This window comes from Carcharodon carcharias, chromosome 10 (genome assembly GCF_017639515.1).
Source record: "Carcharodon carcharias isolate sCarCar2 chromosome 10, sCarCar2.pri, whole genome shotgun sequence".
In the NCBI taxonomy this organism is placed as follows: domain Eukaryota; kingdom Metazoa; phylum Chordata; class Chondrichthyes; order Lamniformes; family Lamnidae; genus Carcharodon; species Carcharodon carcharias.
The window spans coordinates 117,869,540-117,882,597 of NC_054476.1; the positions used below are offsets into that span (position 1 = coordinate 117,869,540).

Consider the following 13,058-nt stretch of genomic DNA (forward strand, 5'->3'; position numbering starts at 1 on the left):
AAGTATGATTTATACATTTTTAAGAAATTATATTAATTGTGACAATGAGGAAAATTATCCAGGTAAGCCCTACACACAAAAATCCAATCTGGCCAATTACCACCCCATCGGTCTACTCTTGATCATCAGCAAAGTGATGGAAGGGGTCATCAACAGTGCTATCAAGCAGTACCTATTCAGAAATACCCTGCTCACTGATGTTCAGCTTGGGCTTGCCTTATTCAGCACCTGACCTCAGCTTGGGCTTACCTTATTCAGCTCCTGACCTCATTCCAGTTTTGGTCCAAACACAGACAAAAGAGTTAAACTCAGGAAGTGAGGGGAAAGTAACTGCTCTTGATTTCAAGACAACATTTGACCGAGTGAGGCATCAAGGAGCCTTATCAAAACTGGCGTCAATGAGAAAAAGGGGGAAAACTCTCCACTGGTTGGAGTCATGCCTAGCACAAAGGAAGATGGTTAGGGTTGTTGGAGGTCAATCATCTCAGTCCCATGACATCACTGCAGGAGTTCTTCAAGGTAGTGTCCTAGACCCAACCATCCTCAGCCACTTCAATGACCTTCCTTCCATCATAATGTCAGAAGTGGGGATGTTCACTGATGACTGCACAATGTTCAGCACCATTCGCTACTCCTCAGATACTGAAGCAGTCCACATCTAAATGCAGCAAGACCTGGATAACATTTAGGCTTGGGTTGATAAGTGGCAAGATACACTCATGTCACACAAGTGCCAGGCAATGACCATCTCCAACAAGAGAGAATCTAACCATCTCCCCTTGACATTCAATGGCATGACCATCACTGAATCCCCCACTATCAACATCCTGGGGATTACTATTGACCAGAAAATGAACCGGGACCAGCTGCATAAATGCTATGGCTACAAGAGCAGGTCAGGGGCTGGGAATTCTGTGGAGAGTAACTCATTACCTGACTCCCCAAAGCCTGTCTACCATCTACAATGCACAAGTCAGGATTGTGATAGAATACTCTCCACTTGCCTGGATAAGCGCAGCTCTAACAGCACTCTAGAAACTTGACACCATCCAGGGCAAAGCAGCCTGTTTGATTGGCACCCCACCCGCTACCTACAACATTCAATCCCTCCACCACTGATGCATGATGGCTCCAGTGTGTACCATCTATAAGATGCACAGCAGCCATTCACCAAGGCTCCTTCGGTAGCACCTTTCAAACCCGTGATGTCTACTACCTAGTAGGACAAGGGCAGCAGATACTTGGGAACATCACCACCTGCAAGTTTCCCTCCAAGATACATACCATCCTGACTTGGAACTTTAACACTGTTCCTTCATTATCACTGGTGAAAATCCTGAAATTCCCTTCCTAACAGCACCTACACCAGGTGGACTGCAGTGATTCAAGGTGGCAGCTCACCACCACCTTCTCAAGGGCAATTAGGGATGGGCATTGAATGGGATGTTGGCCTAGCCAGTAACACCCACATCCTGTGAAAGAACAAAGAAATTCTGAATACTGTGACTGTAATTCAATTCAAATCAGAACAATTACACGATGAGCAAAAAAGTTATCCTTGAATTCTGTAAAGAAAGCAGGATCCAAAAGACAATAAATTAAAAAAAGGATTGGGCAAAAAAAATGGAGGAGAAAAGAGACAGATGGGAAGAAATTAAATTGGGCAAAATTATTCGGAAGGAAATGGTGAAAGACGGATGAAAGCAGTAACCCAGTAACCGGAGAAACTGAGAGGGTTAAATGTGATCCACAGACCTGGATCCCTCACCTTCAACCAGCCCCATTCACTCTCTTATCTCACAATTTGTGCTTTACCTTTGCAAACGACAGGTGAGGGTTGCTCAAGTCTACCTGAAGAATGTTCCCAATAAAAGGCAAACCCCAGGGCCCAGGAGGGTAGTTCTGACACTTCTTTCATGTCTTCATGAAGTCAAAGGCCAGGACAAACATAGTGAAGAACACGGCCAGCACAGTGAAAAGGAACTCGGGGAAAGCCGAGAGCTCCATGTTTACCAGACAGAAAAACACTTGACCAGCAGCCAACAAGCAGAGAACAAATTCCATTCAGTCTGTCAGCTGAGTGTCAGTGAGTTCTGCTGCAAAGTTTTACTGAGAGTGGCCATCCCATTTTATGGGCAGAATTTAGCCCTTGATGGGTGGGCAGGCCCCATCGGCTCGGCGGCGGGCGGGCAGCCAAACTCTGCCGCCGAAACGGGTCCCACCGCCAATTAAGGCCCACCCAGCGGGCTGCCCAACTGGAAGCGCCATGCGCTCCCTCTGCAGGAGGGGAGGGACTCCCCGACTGTCAAAGAGCGCACTGCTCCCTGGGACTAAGTGCTATCTCAAGGAGATCGGTGAAAGGTTTGTAAACTTAAAAAATAGCAAAATAAAAAAATTATTAACATATCCCCCTCATTTGACAATGTCGCACAAGATGGGGCATGTTAATAAATATTACATAAACTTTATTAAAGATGTTTTAAACAGACATGAAACCTCATCCCGCCAGTGGATGAGGTTTCATGTTTTTTCTCCTTCCCGCCAGGGCTTCTGGCCTACCCGCCAGCCTTAAGCTTGGACTGGCAGGGTTTTTAATTACCTTAATTATCCTGTCAATGGCCTCAGTTGGCCATTGACAGGTCGGCGGGCAGACAGCTGATTTTGCTGTCCACCCGCCTTCCTTAATATTTAAACGGGGCAGGATGACGTCGGGGGTTCCTGCCGACATCATCCTGCATCAATTTCACCTCGGCAAGCGGGCCCCGCCCCCAAATTGCCGACAGGATAATTCTGGCCTATGGTTAGTGGTTTATTACAGAACAATGTGTCTTTTGTTACCTATACAGATATCTATACAGGCAAATATAAATATAGAAGCTATATCAATAAAAATATATACTAAAGATCAATCACTACTTTGGTCTCATTAAATAAGTCTCCCTTGATTAATAAGGTTTTCAGATGAACCCATAAAGTGCCGGAAACATCAGTGAATTCAGTTTTTGTAAATGCAGCTCAAACATTCACAGAGGCCAAGATTAAACATGTTTAAATAGGCCAGAGATGTTGGGCTGCATTTTATGTGTCTCGCTGAGCATGTTTTTGGGTGGGAGGCATGTAAATTAGGGCTGGTGCCCACCCACCAAGTTCCCACCCACCCCTGAGCTCAGCCCCATAATACAGGGGGCAAGCAGGCGCTGAAATTGACAGCTTGCCCGCCATATTTAAATGAATAATTAAGGGTCAATTGAGCTTGACCTCGAAAATACGCTGCCCATGCCATAAAACAGCTGGCATGGACAGGAGTGGGCAGGCCACATTTTAAAAAGCTTTTTAAAGGCTGAGAAGGAAGGAGGCTGCTATTATCTTCAGGGGTGCCCTTTCTGCATTGGGGGGCAGCCCCCTACGATAGTACCTCCCCGCCTTTCTTCCTACTCACCTGCTCTCTAAAACACACCACCAGCACGCCCCTGCCACCCTCCCTAAACTGCCCAAACTCTCACCACCCAAGACCCAGACTTGCTTTGGTCCAGAATCAAAAACAGAATTACCTGGAAAAACTCAGCAGGTCTGGCAGCATCGGCGGTTTTTCCAGGTAATTCTGTTTTTGTTTTGGATTTCCAGCATCCACAGTTTTTTTGTTTTTATTTTGGTCCAGAATCCATTGGGCCTTCTGCTTGTTCCTGCTTGCAGTCCCATCAGCATCCAATAATGCACTCCTGGCACTGCCGGGACTGGTGAAGTTACTGGCCAATCGGATTCGCTGGCACTTCCCGAAGGCAGGACTTCCTCCTCAGTGAGGGACAGATGTCCTACACTGCCCCAGTTTAGCCCTTCTACAATGTGTTACGGCTGTCTGGACGAGCTGGCATGGAGTGGGTCAGCGCCACGCCAACTTTGCTTCCAGTGGGGGCTGAGCCATCCAGCATGCTGCCCTTTATTTGTTTCATTCACAGCCAAACATTTAACTGATTTACTAATTATTCATTAACTATGATGTTCCTTTACTTGCAATTGTAATATAGGTACAAACCTCTTTTTTTGAATGGGTTCATGTTTTTGTTAAAAAGTGCACAGTGGATTGTCATATAAATGTATTGAGCATTTGGGACATTGGCATCAATGCACAAGCAGTAAACAAGGTGACAATAGGGACCAGTGAAAATATTAAATAATTAACAATCATAAACAACATGGCAGCAGTAACCAATGGAATACTAATAACCAATGGAACAATCATGAACAAAGTGTCAATGTGACTATTGGACAATAATTAGATAATAGTGACTAATCAAACAATGGTATTGCACCACTGAAGGTCTAAGTTCACTATTATTGAGGTCCAGTATGCTCTGTCACTGATGGTCAGTGTACTCAGAGTTAACTCTGACAGCATTCCCGGGATCAGCAAAGAAAATGCTTCAAACACACTCTGAAACTCTCACCCTACCTCTCTTTGTCATTTTGCCTCTCTCTCAAGCTTTCTCTCTCTGTCACTCTCTCCGGTCACTCTCTCTCTGTCACTCTCCCTCTCTTGGTCTCTTTCCCTCTGTAAGGGTCATTTTAACCATTGGAAATTGTGTCACATTGACAATGCCCAATTTGACTGCTCAGTTGGCATTATTGCCAAAACAAACAATGACCCCTAAAATGAAAGCAATATACTGAGGAAGCTGGAGATCTGAAATAAAAATGGAAAGTCCTTCAAAAACTCAGCAGGTCTGACAGCATCAGTGGAGAAAGAAACAGAGTTAACGTTCCAAATCCAATACGACTTTTCTTCAGAACTATATTATATTTTACACAATGACCCCTTTGTCTCTTTGAATTCCTTCCTTCATTGACCTCCCTGTCTTTGCCTGAACCACTTTTTACCTAGAAACATAGAAAGATTTGCACTACAGAAGGAAGCCATTCAACCCTTTGGGTTTGTGCCAGCTGAGAAAGAGCTTTCCAGTCTAATCTTATCTTCCATCTCTTGGTCTGTAACCCAGAAGGTTACAGTACCTTAACTGCACATCCAGATATTTTAAAAATGCAATGAGGGTTTCTATCTCTATCATCCTTTTAGGCAGCAAGTTCCAGACCTCCACCACCCTCTGAGTGAAAATATTACTCCTTCTCTGGCCCTCTGATTATTTTAAATTACTTTAAATCTATGCCCCTGGGTTATTGACCTCTCTGGCCCTCTTGGTCAATCAACGACATGGGTAGAAAGAGGGATGAGGTCCTGCAACAAGAATCTATGGAGCTAGGTAGCAGATTGAAAAGCAGGACCTCAAAGGTTGTAATCTCTGGATTACTCCCGGTGCCACATACTAGTGAGAATAGGAATAAGTGGATAGAGCAGATGAATGCATGGCTGAAGAGTTGGTGCAGGAAGGAGGGCTTTGGATTCCTGGGGAAGGTGGGACCTGTACAAGTCCAACGGGTTGCACCTGAATTGGAACGGGACCAACAACCTTGCGGGAGGTTGTTGGGGGTTTAAACTAACTTGGCAAGGGGATGGGATACAGAGTAGGGATATAGCAGGGGTGATGTTCAGACAAGTATAGAAGAAAAGCTAAGTCAGTCTGGAAGGCAGAGTGTATATAGTCAAGTTAAGGTACAGGGGAGCATGGCAAGGCTGGATAGCATTTATTTTAATGCAAGGAGTTTTGCAAGTAAGGCAGATGAGTTGAGGACATTGATTAACATATGGGGTCATGATATCATTGCTATCATGGAGACATGGTTGAGGGACGGGTGGAGACTGGCAGTTCAATATTCCGGGGTATAGAATCATAGAATCTTCAGATGAGACAGCGGGGATGTGGGGGTGGGGGTGGGGGGGGGGGGGGGGGGGGGGGGGGGGGGTGGGGGGGGGTTGTAGTGGGGATGGGGAAGGGGTTGTAAAAGAGAAGGTGGTGTGGCAATATTGATCAAGGAGTCAATAACTGCAATAAGGAGGGATAATACCTTAGAAGGTTCCTCAAATAAGGCCACATAGGTAGAAATTAAAAACAAAGAGGGTCAATTACATTGCTGGGAGTGTACTATAGACCCCCAAATAGTCAGGGAGGGATAGAAGGGCAGATATGTAAGGGAGGCAGTGGCATAGTGGCATTGTCAGTGGACTGGTATTCCAGAGACCCAGGTTAATGCTGGGGACATGGGTTTGAATTCCACCATAGCAGATAGCGAAATTTGAATTCAATAAAAAAAAATCTGGAATTAAAAGTCTGATGATGACCATGAAATCATTGTCAATTGTTGCAAAAACCCATCAGGTTCACTAATGTCCTTTAGGGAAGGAAATCTGTTGTCATTACCTGGTCTGGCCTACATGTGACTACAGGACCACTTAATGTGGTTGTCTCTTAAAAGTGCTCAGAAGATGGGCAATAAATGCTGGCCTAACCAGCGATCCCCACAGCCCATGAATGAATAAAAAAATGTAGGCAAATCTCAGAGAAGTGTAAAAATAATAGGATAATAATAGTAGGGGATTTCAACTTCCCCAATATTAACTGGGATAGACAAAGCGTGAAAGGCTTAGAGGGGTGGAATTCTTAAAAAGTATCTAGGAGAGCTTTTTAAGCCAGCACATAGAAAGTGCTGGACCTAGTTTTAAGGAACAAAGCCAGGCAAGTAATAGAAGTGTCAGTGAGGGAGCACTTCAGTGATAGTGACTATAACTCAGTAAAATTTAAGGTAGTTATGGAAAAGGGCAAAGATGGATCGGAAGTAAAGGTTCTGAAGTAGTGAAAGGCTGATTTTAATATGATAAGACAGGATCTGATCAAAGTAGACTGGGAGCAGCTACCTATAGCAAAATCTACATCAGAGCAGTGGGAATCATTCAAAAAGGAAATAGTGAGAGTTCAGGGCCAACATGTTCCCAGGTCCAGAGAACCCTGGATGTCGAGGAATGTACAGGATTGGATAAAGGAACAAAGAGAAGCTTATGGTGGATACCGAGGGCGCAAAACAGCAGAAGCCCTAGAGGAGCATAGAAAGTGCAGGGGGTTACTTAACAAAGAAATTAGGAGAGTGAAGAGGGGGCATGAAAAAACACTGCGGGGTATAATAAAAAAATCCAAAGGTGTTTTATTTGTATATTAGGGGCAAGAGGATAACCAGGAAAAGATTAGGGTCATTAGGGACCAAAGTGGCAATCTGTGTGCGGAGCCAGAAGATGTAGGTGAGGTTTTAAGTGAGTACTTTGCATCTGTATTCATAATAGAGGAGGACGATACAGGTATAGAAATCAGGGAGGGGGACTGTGATGTACTTGACCAAATTAGCATTAAGAGGGAGGAGTATTAGCAGTTTTTGTAGGCTTAAAAGTGGACAAATCCCTAGGTCCAGATGAGATGTATCCCAGACTGCTGTGGGAGGCAAGGGAGGAGATTGCAGGCACCCTGACATTAATTTTCAAATCCTCTCTGGCCACAGGAGAGGTGCCAGTGGACTGGAGGACAGCAAATATGGTACCATTATTCAAGAAGAATGGCAGGGATAAACCAGAGAACTATAGATCAGTGAGTCTAACATCAGTGGTAGGGAAACTTTTGGAAAAATTCTGAGGGACAGAATTAATCTCCACTTGGAGAGGCAGGGATAAATCAAGGATAGTCAGCATGGCTTTATCAGGGAGAGATCATATCTAACAAACTTGACTGAATTTTTTGAGGAGGTGTCTAGGTGTGTAGATGAGGGTAGTGAATTTGATGTAGTTTATACGGGCTTCAGTAAGGCTTTTGATAAGGTCTCGCATGGGAGGCTGGTTAAGAAGGATCCCCATGGGATCGAGGGCAATTTGGCAAATTGGATCCAAAATTGGCTTAGTGGCAAGAGGCACAGGGTAATGGTTGAAGGTTGTTTTGTAACTGGAAGCCAGTGTGTCCAGTGGTATACTGCAGGTTCGGTGCTGGGTCCCTTGCTGTTTGTAGTGTAGATTAATGATGTAAACTTAAATGTAGGAGGTATGATCAGTAAGTTTGCAGATGACACGATAATTGGTGGTGTGGTAAATAGCAAGGAATAGCAAGTAAATAGCCTTAGACCACAGGACGATATAGACGGGCTTGTCAGGTGGGCAGAACAGTGGCAAATGGAATTTAATCCTGAAAAGTGTGAGGTGATACATTTTGGGAAGACTAACAAGGCAAGGGGGCACACGATGGAATGGTAGGACCCTAGGAAGTACAAAGGATCAGAGGGTCCTTGGTGTACATGTCCATAGATCCTTGAAGGCAGTAGAACAGGTAGACAGGTGGTTAAGAAGGCATTTGGGATACTTGCCTTTATTAGCCGAGGCACTGAATACAAGAGTAGGGAGGTTACGATGGAGCTGTGTAAAGCATTAGTTAGGTCACATCTGGAGCACTGTGTGCAGTCCTGGTCACCTAACAATAGGAAGGATGTGATTGCACTGGAGAGGTTGCAGAGGAGATTCACCAGGATATTGTCTGGACTGGAGCGTTTCAACTATGAAGAGAGGCTGGATAGGCTAGGGTTGTTCTCCTTAGAGAAGAGAAGGCTGAGGGAGGACCTGATTGAGGTGTACAAAATTATGGGGGGCATAGATAGGGTAGATAGGAGGAAACTTTTCCCCTTAGTGGAGAGGTCAATAACCAGGGGGCATAGATTTAAGGTAAGGGGCAGGAGGCTTAGAGGGGATTTGAGGAAATTTTTTTTCATCCAGGTGGGTATCTGGAATTCACTGCCTGAAAGGGTGGTAGAGGCGGGAACCCTCACAACATTTAAGAAGTATTTAGATGAAACACTTGGAATGCCATAGCACACAAGGCTATGGGCCAAGTGCTGGAAAATGGGATTAGGGTAGATAAGGTCTGGATGACTGGCACAGACACGATGGGCTGAAGGGTCTTTTTCCATGCTGTAAAACTCTTTGACTCTATAGTACTGTCTATCACTGGACCTAGCTTTTGTTGATTCCCAGATGCCAATCTGTAAATAGTGCCATTCTTTCCTGAGCCATTTGTCGCCCAAGTTAACGCAGCTTTCAGCTATATCAGTAGCGTTTTAATAGCCGTTAGTACATGATAATTTACTTTCCGACCATAAGACGTAGAAGCAGAAATAGGCCATTTGGCCCATCAAGTCTGCTCTGCCATTCAATGAGATTATGGCTGATATGACAATCCTCAACTCCACTTATCTGCCTTTTCCCAAAACCCTTGACTCCCTTACTGATTAAAAATCTGCCTATCACAGCCTTGAATATACTTAACGACCCAACCTCTACAGCCCTCTGAGGTAAAGAATTTCACAGATTGACTATCCTCTGAGATGAAATTCCTCCTCATCTCTGTCTTAAATGGCGCCCCTTTACTCTGAGATTATGCCCTCTGGTCCTAGACTCTCCCACAAGGGGAAACAACCTCTCAGTATCTACCCTGTCAAGCCCCTTAAGAATCTCTTTGACCTGCAGTGTGTCATGAATCAAATACAGTGAGCATCACCAAAGTATTTAAATTAGCCTACCCTTGGGGTGCATAGTGCCTGATGAAGATTTGTATTTACATATCACCTTTCACAACCTGCCAACACCCAAAGTGATTTACAGCCAATTAAGTACCTTTGAAGTGTAGTCTCTGGTGTAATGTGGTAAACAAAGTAACAATTTTGCCCACAGAAAGGTATCACAAAGAACAATGTGATAATGGCCAGATAATTTGTTACTTGTGACCAAGGCAAAATACTGTGGATGCTGGAAATACTCAGCAGGTCAGGCAGCATCTGAGGAGAGAGAAACAGAGTTTAACATTTCAGGTCGATGATCTTTCATCAGAACAGGGAAAAGTTAAAGATGTGATGGTTTTGGACAAGAGGTGGGTGGGACAAGGACTAAAGGAAGGCCTGTGATAGGGTGAAAGGCAGGAGAGGTTGAATTATGAAGGAATTAGGGCCAGAACTTCCGAAAAGCGGCAATCATAGTCGCATTGGCGCCCCGCCTGTTTTTGTTTGCACTGGAGTAGAGCTGTGGATTTCTCACTCAGCCTTCCAGCTTGTTCTGGGTGAGTAAAGTGCAGTGCAGCAGGTACCTGAGGCCTTCAGTCCAGGGCAGAAGCATCAGAGAAGTGAAGCTATGCTCCCTTTTTATGGCACTACCAGTAATCAGGGGGCGGCCAGTGATATTGGTACCCAGGAGTTAGAAGTTGTTTAATCCTCCTAACTTTTCCTGGGTAACCATCCTGCTAAAAGAGTCGGAACCATCCAAAGTCTCCGATTTAAATCCCCCTCCCCGGCGATCGTAAGTTCTGTGCCTAATGTCAAAGACAGGAGAGATTGATTGATGATAAGTCAGTCCTCCAGGGCTAAAAAGGAGTGTTGATGGGGAAAGGAAAGAAACAAATAAACAAAAGATTTGCTTGAAGTAGTATGCTGCTGTTTGAGGACAAATATAAAAGAATATGAAACGTGCAAAGAAAAGGAAACAAAATGGGGGATCAGAGTTTATAGTCTGAAATTGTTGAACTCGGTGTTGAAGAGTGAAAGCTGAAAAGTGCCTAATCAAAAGAAGAGGTACTATTCCTCCAGCTTTCGTTGAACATCATTGTTTTTGTGAAGCTGTTTGAAGGATAAATATTGGCCAGGACACCAGGGATACTCCCAATCTTCACAGTACTATGACATCTTTCATATCCACCCAAGCAGACAGAATGGGCCTCGATTTAAAGTCTCATCCAAAAGGCAGCGCCTCCAGCAGCACTCCCTCAGTGCAGCACTGGAGAGTCAGCATAGATTTGTATGCTCAAATGCTGCAGTCAGTGTTAAACCTGGAACCTTGTGACTCAGAGGCAAGATGCTAGCAACTGAGGCATGGCCGATGCTCACTGTGTCAGCAGCAAAACTGCATCTGCACTCAGTGCGGTGGAAGAGGCCCCACAGCAGTCCCCTGGTGGTGGCAAAAAGCTCCTCCTGATTAAGTCGGAAAGCAGAAAGGGATTTTTAAAACTTCATTCATGGGATGTGGGTCCTGTTGGCTGGGCCAGCATTTATTGCCCATCCCTAATTGCCCTTGAGAAAGTGATGGTAATGCTGCCTCCTTGAACCGCTGCAGTCCATGTGGTGTAGGTACACCCGGGTAATGTGTGTGTGTCTAAGGAGCCTTGGTGAATTCCTGCAGTGTATCTTGTAGATGGTCCACACTGCTGCTAATGTGTGTCGGCGGCAGAGGGAGTGAATGTTTGTGGATGTGTGCGGAGATGAGGGTGAATGAGAATCCTGAGACTGGGTGTGAGCCAGACTCACACACACACACACTCACTCTCTTCCTCTCTCTCACACACAAACTCACTCTCTCTCACACATACACACACACACACACACACACACACACACGCACACACTCCAGCTCTTTCCCACTCTCTCTTTCTCGCTCTCGTTCTCTCTCTATCACAGGCAGCACCTTCCAGCTCCATGACCACTACCATCTAGAAGGACCAGGGCAGTAAATAGATGGGAACACCACCACCTGGAAGTTCCCCTCCAAGTTACTCACCATCCTGACTTGGAAATATATCGCCATTCCTTCACTGTCACTGTGTCAAAATCCTGGAACTCCCTCCCTAACAGCACTGTGGGTGTACCTACACCACAGAGACTGCAGCAGTTCAAGAAGGCAGTTCACCACCATCTTCTCAAGGGCAATTAGAGATGGGCAATAAATGCTGGCCTAGACAGCAATGCCCACATCCTGTGAATGAATAAAAAAAGCATGCGCTCACTCTCTCCCCCTCTCACACACATACACACACACACACAAAAAGACTCACTCTCTCTGTCTCACACACACACTCTCTCTCTCTCTCCCCCACACACACATTCATTCTCTGCCTCTCTCTCTCTTTCACACACACACACTCTCTCTCTCTCCCTCTCTCTCACACACACATTCACTCTCCCTCACTCTCACACACAGACACACACACAGACACACACACACACACACACACACACGTGCTCACTCTCTTGGTCTTTCTCAACACACACACAGACTCTCTCCCTCACTCACACACAAAAACACACCCGATAGTGAGTCTCTTCACCCCCCTCCCCCAACCCAGTCTCCCCACCTCTCTAACCCACCTCCATGACCCAGCAGCCTCCCTTTCTCCCCAGGTGCCCCAGCATCTTCTCTCTCCCTGGGCCTCCCCAGCACATTCTCTCCTTCTCTCTCTCTCTCTCCCCACACACTTATCACCACCAGTAATCACTGCTGGTCCAATCAGAGACTGTTTCTCTCACTCAGCAGCAAATGCGGGAGAGTAACGGCCTATGATTGGAGGAGCAGCCCTTTGAATCTTCAGCTTCATTTACCCACCTGACTGGCATTTTGAACAGTGGCTTCAGGGGGGCCACATAGAATGATGTCATGGGCCACAACCCAGGTCCCACGGTTGGACAAGACTGGTCCAAAGGAACAAGTGTCAGTCTGTCCAGAGGAGCTGGTGTAAATGTAGCCTTTTCTGCTTTGTTAACTGTATATTATAATTATCTACAATACAGAAAAGGTTTATAAAGTCTTACCCCCAAATTCTTGGAGCCTTTGCGTGAAGAGGAGCCTTTCTTGACCAAAGTGAGTTGCTCATTCCTATTGGAAACAAAACATCAAACAAAAGATTTAGGATCTATTTTGACACCTGTAATGGTCAATGAAGGGATTGACCAGCCTTCAGTCTGTGGCTAATTATAATAGCCTTTGAAATGGAGACCAAATGGAATTGCCAATGGGCAGTTCTTGGATCTGGTCAGGTGGATCACAGTGATTCTGGCCACTCCTACACATTTCTATGGTCTTACCACACTAAAAATCCTGTAGACAACCCACTCTTGTTCAGTTAGACGAGAGAATGGAAGGGAATTTGGGGAATGCTCTTCGGATAGAAAATAAGCTCAAAGATTGCTTTCTTTTTATACTATAAACTGAGCAATGTAGGAATTGAACACTATCAACCTGATCTTGGAGGTATTGGTAAAGCAGCCATTTCCCATCATTCTCTCAGATACACCCTAATGCATCAAATGGAAAATAAAATAAATAAAAC

At 45.2% G+C, this 13,058-nt stretch overlaps 1 pseudogene; it reads right to left on the bottom strand.

Annotated features, from left to right (window-relative positions):
• LOC121282864 overlaps positions 1-13,008 on the bottom strand; it is a 67,250-nt pseudogene extending 54,242 nt beyond the window's left edge.
• Positions 13,009-13,058: the final 50 nt, after the last annotated feature.